A 15,913-nucleotide genomic window follows, 5' to 3' on the forward strand; every position below is an offset into this window, starting at 1 on the left:
GTTTGGGAAGACCTGCATAATTCAATCGTGCTCCTGGCATTTGCGAGGGAAGCAATCACCCCAAAGTTGTGGCAATAAAGCCTTTATAGTCCCCTCCCACGCTGGCACGCCCGCTTTCTAGGTACAAAGCCCCTGTTTGATAAACTTCTGCTGCTAGCATTTGCATAATGGAAATGGATGAGATTTTAAACCCAGGCTGTAGGGAGGCATAACTCGCCTCTCTCCTTCCTGGAAGTGAATCACGAGCTTGTCTGAGTAGAGGTGGCTGGGAGGGGCAGCAAACGCCACCGAAAGGACCTCAGGGCTGGTCAGGGGCACCGGGAAAGACCGTCCCCCGACCCTCAGGCCCAAGACAAGCCGAGTTCTGGTTGAAGGTCACATTATCCCGCCTCAGACAATCATAAAATCGAAGTGCCTTCCTGGTGAACCCATTGGCTGAGAGAACGTGTCTAACGAGAGTTTGGGTCAGAAACGGTGGTTCTGGCTCAAGTTTGCGTCTGATGTTCCATCCCATCAGCCCCCGTTCCTCAATCCTGCTCTCTCTTGGGAGCCCTCACATTTTCTGGCATTCCCTCTTCTCTCATACACCACCCATGACCCACCACTCCCACAATTTTTTTTTGCAATATACCCTCAGGGGATACGGGTGTGAGGGGGGACCAGTAGCAGCGGCTGCTCTTAGTGCCTCCCCCTCTTGGGAGATTACTGCAGCCGTGCCTGCGCTCAGTGGTAAAAGTTTGAACGTGTCTGCAGAGCTTAATCAAATGCTAATTCCGTGTGGTGAAAGAATTTGCTGGAATCTGCAAGGGAGCTCCTGGCAGCAAGAAAATGCGTTGATTCACTCCCAAATCTGCTTTGGCCAAGCCGGGTGCGATTTAGACTGTAAAGCTGCATTAAATCACAAAGTGCTGTGTGGATCACACAGCCATCCTTTGTGTCGTTAATGAAGGAAAAAACAGGGCTTTATTCTGAAGCTTTGTGTATAATCAGATGCCATGTTGTAAAGCTCTGGAAAACACACCAGAAATCATAATTGGGAGGAAATAAAAGGGTTAGTCCAAAACAGCATATGATTTAAATAAGAAGGAAAAAGAAACTGCCCCCAAGATTTGTGCGTTTCAAGAATCAACTTTTAATTCATTCGCAGGCAGATTACAGAAGGGGCGGAGAGGCCTTTAAAATAGTATGAAAAGCTAGTTTAGATGTAAATGAGAGATAATGGGCTTTCTCGGGGAAATAAGCAAGGGGGCCAAGTTTGTGCCAGGGCGGGAAAGTGGGGGACACATCTTGGCATGTCAGGCTCTGAAGGCCTCTAGACCCACACACAGCAGAGAACACAGGGATTTCAGCCTGGTGGGAAAGGGGAGGTTTTGTGGCACAGAGTCTCATGACCTTTCAGAGAAAAAGAAAGGTGATGACTGCCCTCAGTGGTCCCCAAGTATTCTGGGGTTTGGCTGGTGGGGGTGGGAAAGGTGTTATCACTGCTTTAACACAGAAAATACCCTTGGTGTGAACATTTTGAGGTCACTAAGGAAGGGGGTTGGGGCTTTTCCACTTGTCTTACAGCTGGAGTTGAGGAGCACTGCATCAAGCCCTCCCCAGCCCTAATTCACTAATGATTTGCTTATTAGTTCGGATCAGGGAGCCAGCTTCTGGAGAGATGTGAATTGGCATTGATTTAATCCTCTTCCCAGCACGCGCTCCTAGCCCAGGGTGAGGCTGAAAGGGGAGAGGGGGGCTGCCAGCCCGTTCAAGAGCAAGTTGCTGCTTCTCTTGCCTTGCTTTGTCTGCTTTCCTTGCCATCTGCTCTCAGGCAGAGAGGAGCCTGGTGGATGAACCCCGGGGTCTACCCTGGCTGGCTCAGGGGATGATGCTGACCTCAGTGGCTTCCTACAGAAATGAGGGGTGTGGATGAGACATTGTGGAAGGTCCTTCAGCTTGAGCATCTCTAATTAGATGAACTGGGACCTTCAGAAAGTTTGGGGGAAAATAATCCTGCCAAGTATTTATTCAGTATTGTGTAAGCCACCTGCTTTTCCATGTATTATGTCACTTAAACTACCCAATGGTTTCCCAGATACCTATCACCATTATCCACACTTAACAAAGGAGGAGGCTAGATCTCAAAGAGGTTAAATAACTTGCCTAACAAGAAATGTCCCTGAAAATGTTGCCCATATCCACCAGGAAAGTCTGAGGTGGAGATTGGGTGGCAAAATGCAGATATTTTGGTAACAGTAAGTCAATACCAGCTGCAGAGATGGATACATTAGCCTAAGTCCATTCTTACAAGAACACTTGCAAGAAGTTTCTGTAGAAACAGACCATTTTTACAGGTGTTTTTCAAATGTGACATCAAATGAACAGTTACTACAATGGTTACTAGATAACCATTAAATACAGAGCTATATATGCAAAAACCCTTGAGTAGTAACCCAGGACAAGGTGGAAGCAGGTGGAAGGTATCCCATCTCCACTTCAGAGACTAAAATCTGGACCACTTATTACCTCAGGTAACACCTAAATGTCAAAAGGCAGGATGGAGCCAGAGAGCAAAGCTTGCCTGTGAATACAAATGGGAACAGGCTTTAAAAATAAAGCTGGGGTTCAGGTTCCAATACTCCAAATGCCAATCAAAAGACTCATTTATTTTTTAAATATGTGGGTGAGAGTTAAGAATTATGTCTGAAAGGCCACTATTCAGGAATAAATACAGAGATCATCCTATAGATTTCTGAAGTTCTATTTGTTTGCCTCAGCTTTGGTTTATTTTTTTTAATAATAAGGGTGGGGGACTACTATTTGAAGTTTTATATGTCACAGTATATCTCTGAGAATTTTTTTCAAAATAAAAATTTGTGTGAAACAAAGAGAACTGCTCAGATCTGGACCTGAAAAATATCTGTGTCCCAGGTAGGTCTGGGGAATAGGGATGGAGAGAATCTTTGTAATTAAAGAAAAGGAGTACAATATAGGGCCTATGATTAGCAATACTGTGTTATATACTTTAAAATGTGCTGAGGGAGTAGATCTTATGTTAAGTGCTCTTACCACAAAAAGGGGGAAAAAACAAAGTTGGTGGAAGAAAACTTTTCGAGTTGATGGATATGTTTATGACATTCATGATGGCATTTTAGGAGGGTGCAGCCAGAGGGTCCCCAAAAGAAGGATTTGTAATGGGGTTCAGAACTCAAGATGTCCAGGAAATATTAGAAAGATATATAGGATATCTTCGCCCTCCACCACAGGTGTGAGTTGGGGGAAGGGACACATGGAGCAGGGCCATTCAGAGCTGTTTTGCATAGCAACTAACCTTTGCAGCTAACCTCTGGTGTGGTCATTTAACACATCTATAACCTTTAACTGGTTGCATAGATATGTTAAACAGATGTGGCCATGCTCTGAGCCAGGGGGATGGAAGGAACTTCCCTTCAAGATGTAACTGGGAGGCAACTCCCCCTAGTTACAGTGCCTGCATGAGAACTTGAAGATGATTGGCTCCACGACATGAGGCCACCCCTGTGCAGACTCATGATGGAGCCCAGTAAAGCTGGAAGGATATTTAAACCCAGACTCGGCAACCATTGAAGCAGAAGCACGCAGCTGCAGCCATGTAAGGAGAACCACGTACTTTTGGCACAGGGGGACCCCCCGCCCTGCAGCCATGAGAAGAATCACCACGCGGCTTTAGCAGAGAACCACCATGCAGCTTTAGCAAAGAATCACCACGCAGCTTCAGCAGAGAACCACCACACTGCTTTAGCTGGAGATCCCGACAACACAGCTGATGGTGCTGAAAACCAAGGAATGCCTACCAGCCAAGCATGGATTACTGGGAAGAACCGGGACCTGCCTGAGCCATGGACTTCTATTTCTTTTCCTGAGATATGGTACCCCAGACTGGGCAAAGGGGGGAAGAAAGGACTGTGTGTGTCTGTGGGTGTTTTAAGGGACTTTGGGATTTTAACAAAGACATTAAGTCATTACTTTTAGTCTGTATAACTTGAATAAATAACTCCTTTCTTTTTCACCAATCTCTAACATGGAAAGCTGTAATTCTCTGGCTTAGGAAAGGGTGAACCTAATACAGGTTGACCCCAGGAGAAACGGGGGTCAATTCGGTAGCATTGTGGGACCCTCTTCCCTGGTGGCCAGTCAGGGAGGATCGTGGGAAACCACATGTCCAGTAGCTTTAAAGTAATACAACTACTTGTACGTACTCAGTAAAAGCCCACCAAAACTAGCCAGGAAGGATCCGCCCTATAAGAATAGAGTCCCTCCAACCCATGAGGTCAATCTCTGCTTGGAGTTGGCCTGCTCCCATGTTCTCTTCTATAAACTCTGGGTGTTCAGTTCAATTCTTTGTCCCAATCACTAAGACCCTGGTTACCTGTGCCCACCTGTGACAGCATGGTGATGGTTTCATGTATACTTATCTCCAAACACATCAACGTATGCACATTATCTACAGCTTTTGCTATATCAAGCATATCTCAATAAAGTGTGTTTTTTTTAAGGAAGAAAGAAAAGGTTGGGAGATCCATTTTAGGTCTAAACTTTTGTCCTAGGTGAAAAAAAATACATATTTGAGAACAAGGAAGAACTTTGATGTCAATGCTTTGAGGAAGGGGCTGAACCCAGGAAGGTTTTCTGAAGACAGCCTCCCTGCCAATAAAAATTGACATGCATTAGCTTGGCAGCTTTGGATTTCTGTCGGTGAAGCTCTGGTGATGTCTTTAGCAGCTGATGGCAGAATTTCCTCCTAAGGCCTGGCAGTTGAGAGGTTGTCTCTGACTGGGGCAATTCCCAAACCCAATGACCTTGCTCTCAAGTGGGAGGGTCCAGGTAAGGGGGAAGGAAGAGCCTCACTGCCACCACAATCACACCTGCTGCACCAATTCACCACTCTGAGAGTCCTTTGGGGGTGGAAATCCTGCTCAGGGGTCAGGGGAACAAAGCCTCTCTTAGTAAAGAGACTAATGGGGTACCATTTTGTTTCTCCTGAGAAGAAACTTAGAACAAGGGCAACCACAAAGATAAAAAGAACCAGGAACAGACATTGCCAACAGAAGAAATTTCCATTTGGAAAAAAAAAGGGACAGTCCAGTTTGTTGCAATAGGCCTTGGTTATTGCTGTTTTGGTTTTGGTTTGTGGGAGGTAGGCTATTGCAGAGAATAGAGTCAAAAAGTTATTTAACTTGCCCTTGCTTAGCCTTCCAAAAGTTCTCACAAAGAACTCTCTGCCCTGTATTATGTGGCTTTGCAATTTATTTAGGTTGCATTTTTGGTATGTCACGTTCTCTCTTGTAAACACGCCATTTGCATTAAAAAAATGTATAATCTGGCCCTGGCTGGTGTGGCTCAGTGGACTGAGTGCAGGCCTGTGAACCAAAGCATTGACAGATCGATTCCCACTCAGGGCACATGCCTGGGTTGCAAGCCATGTCCAGGGTATGCCAGAGGCAACCACACATTGATGTTTCACTTCCCTTCTTTCTCCCTCCCTTCCCCTCTCTCTAAAAATAAATAAATAAAATCTTTGAAATAAAAAAAGAATGTATAATCCATTTGTTGAGTGTCAAATTCTATTTATACCCATTAGTTAAAATTTATTAATCATGTCATGCAAATTTTCAATAGCTTTATTTTTTGTCTTCTTTATTCATCAGTTTTCAGAAAGAGAATCTTAAAATCTCCAGCTACACTTCCAGGTTTATGTATTTTATTTTCCAGTTCTGCCCACTGTGGCTGAAATGTTTGAGGTTATATTGTATGGAATGTAAATGCTAATTAAGATAAATATTTCTGTGGCACTGGCTGGTATGGCTCAGTGAATTAAGCATGGGCCTGCGAACCAAAGAGTCACTGGTTTGATTCCCAGTCAGGGCACATGCCTGGGTTGTGGGCCAGGTCTCTAGTAGAGGACACTCGAGGCAACCACACATTAATGTTTCTCTCCCTCTCTTTCTCCTTCCCTTCCCCTCTGTCTAAAAATAAATAAATAAAATCTTTTTTAAAAAGATAAGTATTTCTGTCTATTTTGGCTTCTGGCATACCCTTCAAACCTAGAACAATGCCAAAATATTGTAGACATTTAATACATTTTGCCACATGAATAAATGTGTGTTCATCATTGTTATGTACTCTGGAACTATCATTCCTTTTCTATCTCTTTTTGAAATTTACTGTCTGTTGCCTTGAATTCTAGTATATCTGATAGTAAAAATAGTACCCATTTTTACTTTCCTGGTATACATTTTTCCATTCATTTACTTTCAGCTATTTGGTATTCTTAAAGCTTTAGAATACCAAATAGCTGAAGGCAGGCAATAGCAGGCTGGATCCTGGTGTGTGAGTCTGGCCCACTTATATTTATTGTAATCACCTTTCAGAATTTATTTTGCCATCTCATTTCCCATTTTCTCTTAACCATAATTTCTTTCTTTTTGTGTCTGTTTTCTTTTATTCCTGACTTTCATTGAAAATTTTAAGTGTTTCTCTGCTATATATAATAAGTTTATTTTCCTAATGATTACCTCTGGCTTAGTTATATTCATTTCTTCAATCAATTTATTAAATGTATCAACACTTATATTGTGGCAGATTGTATTTTCCAAAAATAGCCTTAGCAATGTACCCCATCCCACACACTATTGTACAATTTGACCTTGACACCCCTTTTATCAAGAGAGTGTGGGGGGCGGCGTGTAGTCCCTGTGCTTTCCCATTGAACCTGGATGGACTTGTTATTGGAGTGTAACTTGAATGCAGCAGAAGTGACATTGTGTAACTTTCAAGGGTAAGTCAAAAAAAGGTGATACCACTTCTACCTTCCTTGTCAGATCACTTGCACTGGAGCCCTGAACCACCATTTAAATAGTTCAACTACCCCATGACTGTCATGCTATAAACCCAAATACCCTACATGGAGAGAGCTCATAGAGAGGCCCTGAGACCACATGATGAGAAAAAGTTGCCCAAACAGCCCCTAGGTACTCCAGCCCTTTGCTGTTCCAACTCAAGTCACAGTCTGCCTGTAACCACATGAGAGATTACAAACCAGAACCACTCAGTCAAGTCCTTCCAGAATTCCTGACCCACAGAAATCATGAAATAATAAAATGATTGTGGTTATTTTAAGTTACTAAGTTTCAGAACGATTTTTGTGAGTGTAAAACTGGAATGGATACATTTCCCCTGGAAAAAAATAATTAGTATTCTCTTACATCAGTATAGTTTCTACCTACCCACTCCAATCACTATATTGGTGTCACTAGAATTTTGCTCTGGTAGGAAGGAGTGTCTTACCATTTTATAGACCAATATACTTACTAAGTTATAAAATCATTCTCACTTTCCATCTATCTCATAACTGAAATATTTATTTTGATGTGTGATTTGTTAAATTTGTGTATGTCATCTTATTTCTTTTTATCCTCTGTTTTTTAGATCACTAATTTTCTTTATTCCCTTCCCCCTCCCACTGGTTTGGAAATTATGTACTCTACTTCCACACTGTTAACATTACTCTTAAATTTTTAACATACATACTTGACATAACATGGTTTTCAGTTAGTTAATCAATAGCTCTGCTCTCATCCCGAACAATATGAGGACCTTAGAATACTTTAATGTCAACCCTACATCTCTTATGGTATCACTGTCCTATTTTAATTGGTGCTTCAAATTACACAGCATTGCTGTAATTTAACAAATCTGCACTCACCAACTTATAAACATTGCTTCTTACATTACACATTTACCTTCTAAGAGCACTTTCCTCTTTTCTAAAGTATATTCTTTAGTAGTCTTTTCAGTGACAATGTTAGTGGTAAACAGTTTTTGCTTGTCAGAAAATGTCTTTGTTTCACTTCATTCTTGATTAAAAATTTAACAGAATATAAACTTCTAGATAAATTGTTTGCACTGAGCATTTTGAAGAGATTATTCCATTGTCTTCTGGTTTTTACTGTTACTGGTGAGAAATCTGCTGCTACCCTTAATGTTCTTCCTGAGTGCATAATCTGTCTCTGCTCTCTGATTGCTTTTAAGATGCTCTTCTTCCTGGCTGGCATAGCTCAGTGGATTGAGCGCAGGCTGTGAACCAAAGTGTCGTGGGTTCGATTCCCAGTCAGGGTACATGCCTGGGTTGCAGGCCATGACCCCCAGCAACCGCACATTGATGTTTCTCTCTCTCTCTTTCTCCCTCCCTTCCCTCTCTAAAAAAATAAATAAATAAAATCTTGTAAAAAAAAGATGCTCTTCTTCTCTTTGAAATTTTACTATCATGTGGCTACATTGTACTTTTATTTATTGTACTGAAGATTTACTGTGCATTATGAACCCACCTTTCATAAGTTTTGAAAAATTCCTATTATATCATTGAATACTGCTTCTCTCACATTCTCTCAGTTCTACCTTCTAAAACTCCTATCAGTTGTATATGGGACTTCTAAAACTCTCTTATCCATATCTTTGCACCTCCCTTTCTAATTTTTATTTCTCTCTGCTGAATCCTGGGTAATTCCCTGACATCACTCTCTGCCTCAATAATTCTTATTTAACTCATACACAGGGAAGTTTATTTCTATGACTATATATTTTTTATTTCTAGAAGTTCTACTTAGTTATTTTTTTAAAATATGCAGGTTCTTTTTAATCCTGTCTGGGTTTTTTTCTTTTAGGTTTGTATATTTTCTGTTTTTAATCCTTCTTAACATGCTAGAATGTTTATGATCTCTTCATAGGTTCTCCAGTAAAACCAAACCAATAGGATATACAGCTATATATACACAAGATTTATTATAGAAATTTGTTTGCATGATTATAGAACCAAGAAGTCCCATAATCAGCCATCTGAAAGCTGTAGAACCAAGAAATTCAATGACATAATTTAGTTGAAGTCCAAAGGCCTAGAATGAAGCAGACTAGTGGTGTAAATCCTAATCAGAATCTGAAGACCTGAGAACCAGAAAAAAGGGTGTCTGAGGGCAAGAGAAGATAGATGTGCCAGATCAAATAGAAAATTTGCCCTTTCTCTGCCATTTTGTCCTATTTAGGCCCTCAATTGATTGGATGATGCCCCCACATTGATGAGGGTGATTTTTTTAGTCAACTGATTGAAATGCTAATTAGAAAAACCCTCACAGACACACCCAGAAATAGTTTTACCAAGTATTTGGGCATCTCTTAGCCCAGTCAAGTTGACACATAAACTATCACAGTCTCTAATAGATTGTTATGTTATCCAAAGTTCTTGGGTGTCTAGTCCTGCTGTCTTTTGGTCATAGAGGATTGTTTCTTCGACTGTTTTGTTTTTTTGAATTGTGAGCTCATCTTAAACTTAACCTTATCTGTGGGAATTCTGTGAGGTCTGATTGATGGGGCATCTTTTTATAAAGTTTTGGGGGTTTTTCTACCAAGCTCTCCAGGGGTTTCACTATCATTTTTATAACAATTTCTTATTTGGGGGCTCCCTGGTCCAGGGATTAGATACCTAATTAAATTAAATAAAATTTAATTCCCAATCCTGGTGAGATATAGGTCAAAATTTCTCAGGAGACACTCTTCTGCACTCAAAGCCTAGAACAAGACAGACAAGTCCCATGGCAGTGGACACATTTTCTTCTAATCTACATTCACAGTGAATTTTCCAACTTTATTTATGTATCTAAAGCCCAACTCTTTCCTCACAGGATCAAAGACATTAGCCATGCCCTCCTTAAGTGGACATTAAATTGTACAAGGCCCTAGAGTACTGAGACAATGCCTCTCACCATTTCACTACCACCTGTCATCACAAGCTTGCTGCCGTGGTTTTCAGTACCCTTTTCATTCACAGCTCCTGTCAATTTCCCATGTGTACATTTATTCATTCAAATAAATATTTGTTTATTTCTAGATAACTCTGGGAAATGGATTTTCAGGTTATCTTGATCATAGTATTGCCTGAACCAGAAGCTGAAATTTATTTATATAAGCAAATATTAAATCCACCATTTGCTGAGATTCCTGGTTGTGATACTGATATTCTTTCCTTAAGTATTTCTGATGGATAAGTATACCAGTTTACACTTTTGCACATATTTTTTAATATTGCAATCATAAAGGCTTACCACTGCCCTAAGTTCTGCTGTAGAGTGGGTTAAAACTCCTGGCATAATATTGGCTTGCTGGTTGGAATTGCTCCTTCATAATCAGGACTCTATATTTTTAGTACATTTTCTGTTGATCTTCACCTAAAAATACTTTCTTTTTAGACTTCAGTAATACTACTAAGTCATTATTGAGATAGGTAGTGGAGAGTATGAGAAAAAATATATATGAGCTCTGTAATCAGCAAGACATGGCTCTATTACTTTCCAGCTAGGTGTCCTTCAGAATATAGTTTTATCTGACTCTCAGTTTCTGCTATCTGTAAAATGGGGATAATGATAGCTAGTTTGCAGGGATCAGGTTAAAATTGGAAATAATGTTTATAAACATGAAGCACAAAATAGGTTACTGAATTATTATTACACCTTTGAGGTCTTTTATTTTAACTAAATAAGTATGCCCCTTGGTATCATCCACAGTGGCTAAAAGGAAGTTCCTTCACTTATGAGTTCCTTTATCTTACTAGTCACCAACTACTTTTTTTTCTTAACAAAAGTTCCCCTTTTATATGCCTCTGGTCCTTTATGGAGCAGTCACTTTAACATTAATTGCCTTAACTAAACCTCAATACCTAATAAATGTGTCTTTTTGCAGCCATAAAATTAATCATGGCTTTATCTGCATGTCCTTAGCTGGGATGATATAAGTAGAAAAGGTGAGGTCATTTGTTAATTTCTAGTTGGCATATACCTGATCCATAGGATGTCAGAGCTGAAAGGGACCACAGAAATCCTGAAGATAAGAAGTCTAAGGGAAAGCAAAAGCTGACTTGCCCAAGTTCACCCAGCCAATGAGATCAAAAGCCAGGCTTTCTGATGCTAGGAGTAAAGCTCTAACTGGAGTCATTTTCACTGACCAAACTACAAACTTGCAACTAATCTTCTGAAATGATCAGTAGGTAATCTAGAAGCAAGTAAAATTGTCATTATTAATATTTTGCCTTCCACCTTGTTTCTCTGCCCTGTAAACCTATCAATTGTAGCTTTCCACTGTGCTTTATGACTCAGTGTACATAGATGCTGAATAACTGTGCATTTGATGAAATAATGAAGGATTGTCTTGCCACTATCTGACATTATGTGCCATGAATTCTATGCCTGAATTTAACACTTTTACATTCTGGATTCATGTTAGAAGTGGTCCTTGTTGTTCTCCAGGTATTGTTATTTTTATGTATTTTTAACATTTTTCCCACATGGGAACTTAAAACACCTTTCTTTCATTCCTTGGTGGTTAATCCCTCTCACATGCAGGAAGTTGGCAACCTTTCCAGGAAGAATGGTCACCTCTAGGCTGTGCTCTTCACGGTGACCAACCAGCTGAGTAACAGATGCCATTTAGTAACAAGGAGCCAGGCTGGGGCAGGAGGTGACAAGAGAGGCTCAGTGAAGATTCATCATCTCCATCAGAAAATTCAAATGTTGTGTGTTATCAACAATGAGTTGGGAATGTGGTACATCTAGACAGAGGTGTATAGGTCTCCAGAGCTCAGTCAGTTTCTGGGAGAGTCTTGAGAAGAACTGGAGGCAGACAGTGAGCAAAAGCATGTGTCCTAGACTGCGGGAATGGCATTACTGTCAGCAAATATGGCAGCAAGAAGGTGGGAGGACCAGTGTACCCCTGGTGACCTGGGCCGGTATTTATGAACACCAACACTGATGCAACTTTAAGGTCTGGTTGATCCATTTGGTCTGGCCATTGTTTTAGGGATTGTGTCCTGAAATGAGGTGGATCTCCCTTTGAAGTAAAGGAAAATATTCCTTCAAAACTGGACATGGAAATGTAAGGCCCCATAGGATTGGGCTGGATCTGGCAGGCAGCTCATAGTCAAACCATATCCCGTGGAAATAGCTGTTCCATGGAGATCCTTGGGACATAATAGATAGGCTTGTCCTTGAGCCTTGACAGTGTACACTAGAGTCTGTTGCACCACGAGAATCAATCAATTCAAAACAGTCCTAACTTGGGAAATACTAGAGACAGCTAGGTGTTCCACCAAAATTTGTGTTCTGTCTCCCCTTGCATGGTATACAGTTGTCACTGATATACAGTTGTGCAGCCAGAGACTACATTTCTCAACTACCCTTGTATTCTGAAATGGCTACATGACTACTTCTCTCGGCTATTGAATGAAAAAGAAAATGATGTGTTTCACTCCCAGACTAAGGTATTTAAGAAGTATGCATGCTTGCATTCATTGTGTTCTCTCTTTCCCCCTTCCTTTAGACTCAAAATTGAAGACACTCAAGTCCTAGAAAAATGGTTCTTGGTGTGGCTGGTAGTGCCTGAATTTCTGGTCTCTAAAGAGACACTTAGTCAAAGACCCACTGGTTTGGAAGCATAAACACCCAATCCCTTGCATCTGAGTTGGGCTAAACTCACACTGTAGAGCCCTCTGAGGGATCAGGCTGAGCTAAAGACTTAGCTGAAGATCCCACCTTTCCCAGCTTCCTCCCATTTGTCCCTGTCTTGCCCTCCTTGGTCTCCCCTTGGAACTCCTCCTTAATAAATCATCCAAATCTTCATTTCAGGTTCTTTTCCTGGATAACCCCACCTGAAACAATATTATTCCTTTTCTTTTCTTCTCTCCCCTGCCTTGCCCAGTTGAAGGAAAGATCAAGTGAAATGGTATCTGTGATGACGCTTTGTAACTGCCAAGTAGCCCATGGGACTCTCCTTCTGCACTGCTTTTCCTCAGTGTCCCCCTTCAGTGTTGGTGTGTCAGGATGATATAATCATTTTAGCAACTGGCAATGGAGGTTTTGGGGGGAAGAAATAGTCTCGGTTTAGGAAAAGATCTAGATGGAACAGAAGAGGCATATTCTTTACAGGGAGATCACTAAATGAAGTAAATAAAATGTACATAAGAGCCCTGACTGGTGTGGCTCAGTGGGTTGAGTGCCAGCCTGTGAACCAAAGAGTCACTGGTTCAATTCCCAGTCGGAGCACATGCCTGGGTTTCAGGCCAGGTCCCCAGTAGGGGTTGTGTGAGAGGCAACCACACATTGATATTTCTCTCCTTCTCTTTCTCTTTCCCTCCCCCTTTCTCTAAAAGTAAGTAAATAAAATCTTTAAAAAAATTTTTAAATGTTGTACATAAGGAATAAACAGGAAGTCAGGGAGGGGAGGCAAGAGAAGAGAAGAGAGGGAAAGCTGGGATTGGGGGAGGTAGCCAGCTAAATTGGAATCCACCAAAGGGTGATGAAGGGAGAGCTTGGTTCTCACAAGCTGAGTCGCTAACATGACTCTCATGTCACTCTCCATCCCACCAGCATATCCTGGAACCTCAGTAAAGTCAGCTGTGTACACAGTTGTCTGGTGAGAGTGGTTTTTAAGAAACTAGGTTCCTGTTCTTGGTCATCATGGAGCAGGGGAGAGGACATCCCAGATCTCACTCCAGGTTCTGACAACTGCCGGCTGGAGGGCTCCACAGACCCACCATCAATCAGTACATGGCCCTGCCTGAACTTACCACCTTCCCTCCCAAACCTCATACTTCTACAGTCTTCCAGTATCCCAAATACTCCTTGCCCTGGGACAAACTGTGTTCCTCCCAAAGCTGACCCTGAGACAAGGACTTGGGTGATTCCAGATGAGGAGGTAAGGTGGAGAGACAGGAAGACAGGAAAGTCAGTAAAGAGTGTGAACAACTGGGGCTCCCTCTTGCTGTGGGAGCTGCTGAACAAGTGTATTGAACATGCCGCAGAGTTTGCCAGCCAAAGATTAGGGAAGCTGTTTTTTCTTTCAATGCCCTTTATTGGTTGAGAATTGCTCTGGGTATGGTAAAATTTATGGAAATTCTGGGCTACCCAGTGCCTGGGCTGATAAGCTCCCACAATACCAGAGGAAGGCCTCAGACAGGGTGCCAAGGAGGTTACCTGAGGTGGGACACTATCAGTATGCATGGGGACCTATTGATCATGGCTGCAGGTAAACTCAGAGGTAGGCCAGAGGGTTATGGATGAAGCTCTCAATCTCTGGTCATCTGCTATAACTGATCTCTCCTTCCCATTCTCAGCCACTACATCATCTCTCTCTTGGAAACAATAACTTACTTTTTCACTGAACTCTTACTTCCTCCCCAGATCCCAATATGACTGTATTTGGAGATAGGGCCCTTAAGGAGGTAATTAAGGTTAAATGAGGTCATAAGGGTGGGGCCCTGATATGACAGGATAGGTGTCCTTATGAAAAGAGGAAGAGACACCAGAGTGCACTCCAGCGCGCGCTCTCTCTCTCCCTCTCTCTCTTTCTCTCTCTCTCTCTCTCTCTCTCTCACCCTATTTGAGAATACAGCAAGAAAGCAAGAAAGTAGCTGTCTATAAACCAGGAAAATAGGCCTCAAGAGAAATCAACCTTGCCAGCACCTTGACCTTGGACTTTCAGCCTCCAGAACTGTGAGAAAACAAGTATCTGCTATTTAAATCACCCCATCTGTGGTATTTTGTTAAGGCAGTTTGAGATGACTTAGAGTACCTACTGAGCCCCCCACCACCCATCTCCTTCCCTCCCATTGTGATTCAAGTGATGTTTCTGAAAGGTAAATCTTGTCCTCTCAGTCCCCAATGCAAACAGTTTTGAGAGTTCCCCAGAACCTCCAGGGTCTAACAGGTAGCCTTGACTTTGGCCCCGAAGCTCCCCACACACTCTGTGTATGTATGCAGCCTTGTCTTCTGGCATTTCCTGGCTTGCTTTCGATATTCCAACCACCCCAAACTATTTTTAGCTCTCCAATTTTGCCCTGTGCCTGAGCTTCAATACTGTTTTTACTGCCTCAAGTCTTCCTTTGTCCTCCTAACAAATCCCTGCTCCTCCTTCAGGGGTCTCTGCCCCTCCCTTGACTTCTACAGCTAGAGTCCCATATGCAATGACCCTCCCCTGGCTTCTAATCTCCACTGGTATTGAGCTGCTCTCCCCATCTGTCTGCCTGCCCTCCTACTTAGGCCCAGCATCAAGACCAGCATCTGGCACATAGTAGATGCTCACATATTTACTCAATCAATAAGAGATAAAGGAATAAAAATTGTTCTTTCACAGGTCACTGAGAGTTACAATGGAAAGAATGTTAGGTATGCATGGTTCAAGTTCCACATTTTGCAGAAAGGAAAGTGTAGCAGTGATCAATGTCCCACCCTCATGTTCTTAAGCTTTCCTATTCCAGTACAGCCCAGCCTATTGTTGTCACTGCAGGGAACACATCTCTGTCTGGGAACTCCCTCTGACCTCTGACACTTGCTTTGCCCATAGTTGCAGCAAGCCAGAAATGCCAGGAATGAATACCTACTACCACCAGCTTAGGATCATCTTTCAACAAATGACTGACAGGACTTGGCGTGGATGTCACTGTGGCATGTTCTATCCCAAAGATCCCAGCAGGACTGAGCTCCAGCTGTCCACAGTGGTGACTAACCTGACAATTTCTCCTTTATTTATTTCCTTCTCTTCCCAGCCTTACTTCCCCACTTCCCTACCAGTGCTTCCTCAGATTACCTCCCAAATTAACTATTTGCACTTGAATCTTCGTTTCTGGGTCTCTTCTTGGGGAACCCAAGCTAAGACAACCTGAGGCCCAAAGAGGACAAGGAACATTTCCAAAGTCTTTGTTCATGCCCATTCATTCAATGCCAAAGCTCTGTCTACATGTCTGTCTCCTAGTACCTCCTGCCTACAGTGCATCCTAGTGCCTTGTATGTGGGACTTTCACAGTACCCAAGACTGCAGGCTAGGACATGCAAACCTCTCCCTGTGTGACCCAAGT

Source organism: Phyllostomus hastatus, unplaced genomic scaffold (genome assembly GCF_019186645.2).
Source record: "Phyllostomus hastatus isolate PE091 unplaced genomic scaffold, TTU_PhHast_1.1 phas_scaffold_200, whole genome shotgun sequence".
Taxonomy (NCBI): Eukaryota; Metazoa; Chordata; class Mammalia; order Chiroptera; family Phyllostomidae; genus Phyllostomus; species Phyllostomus hastatus.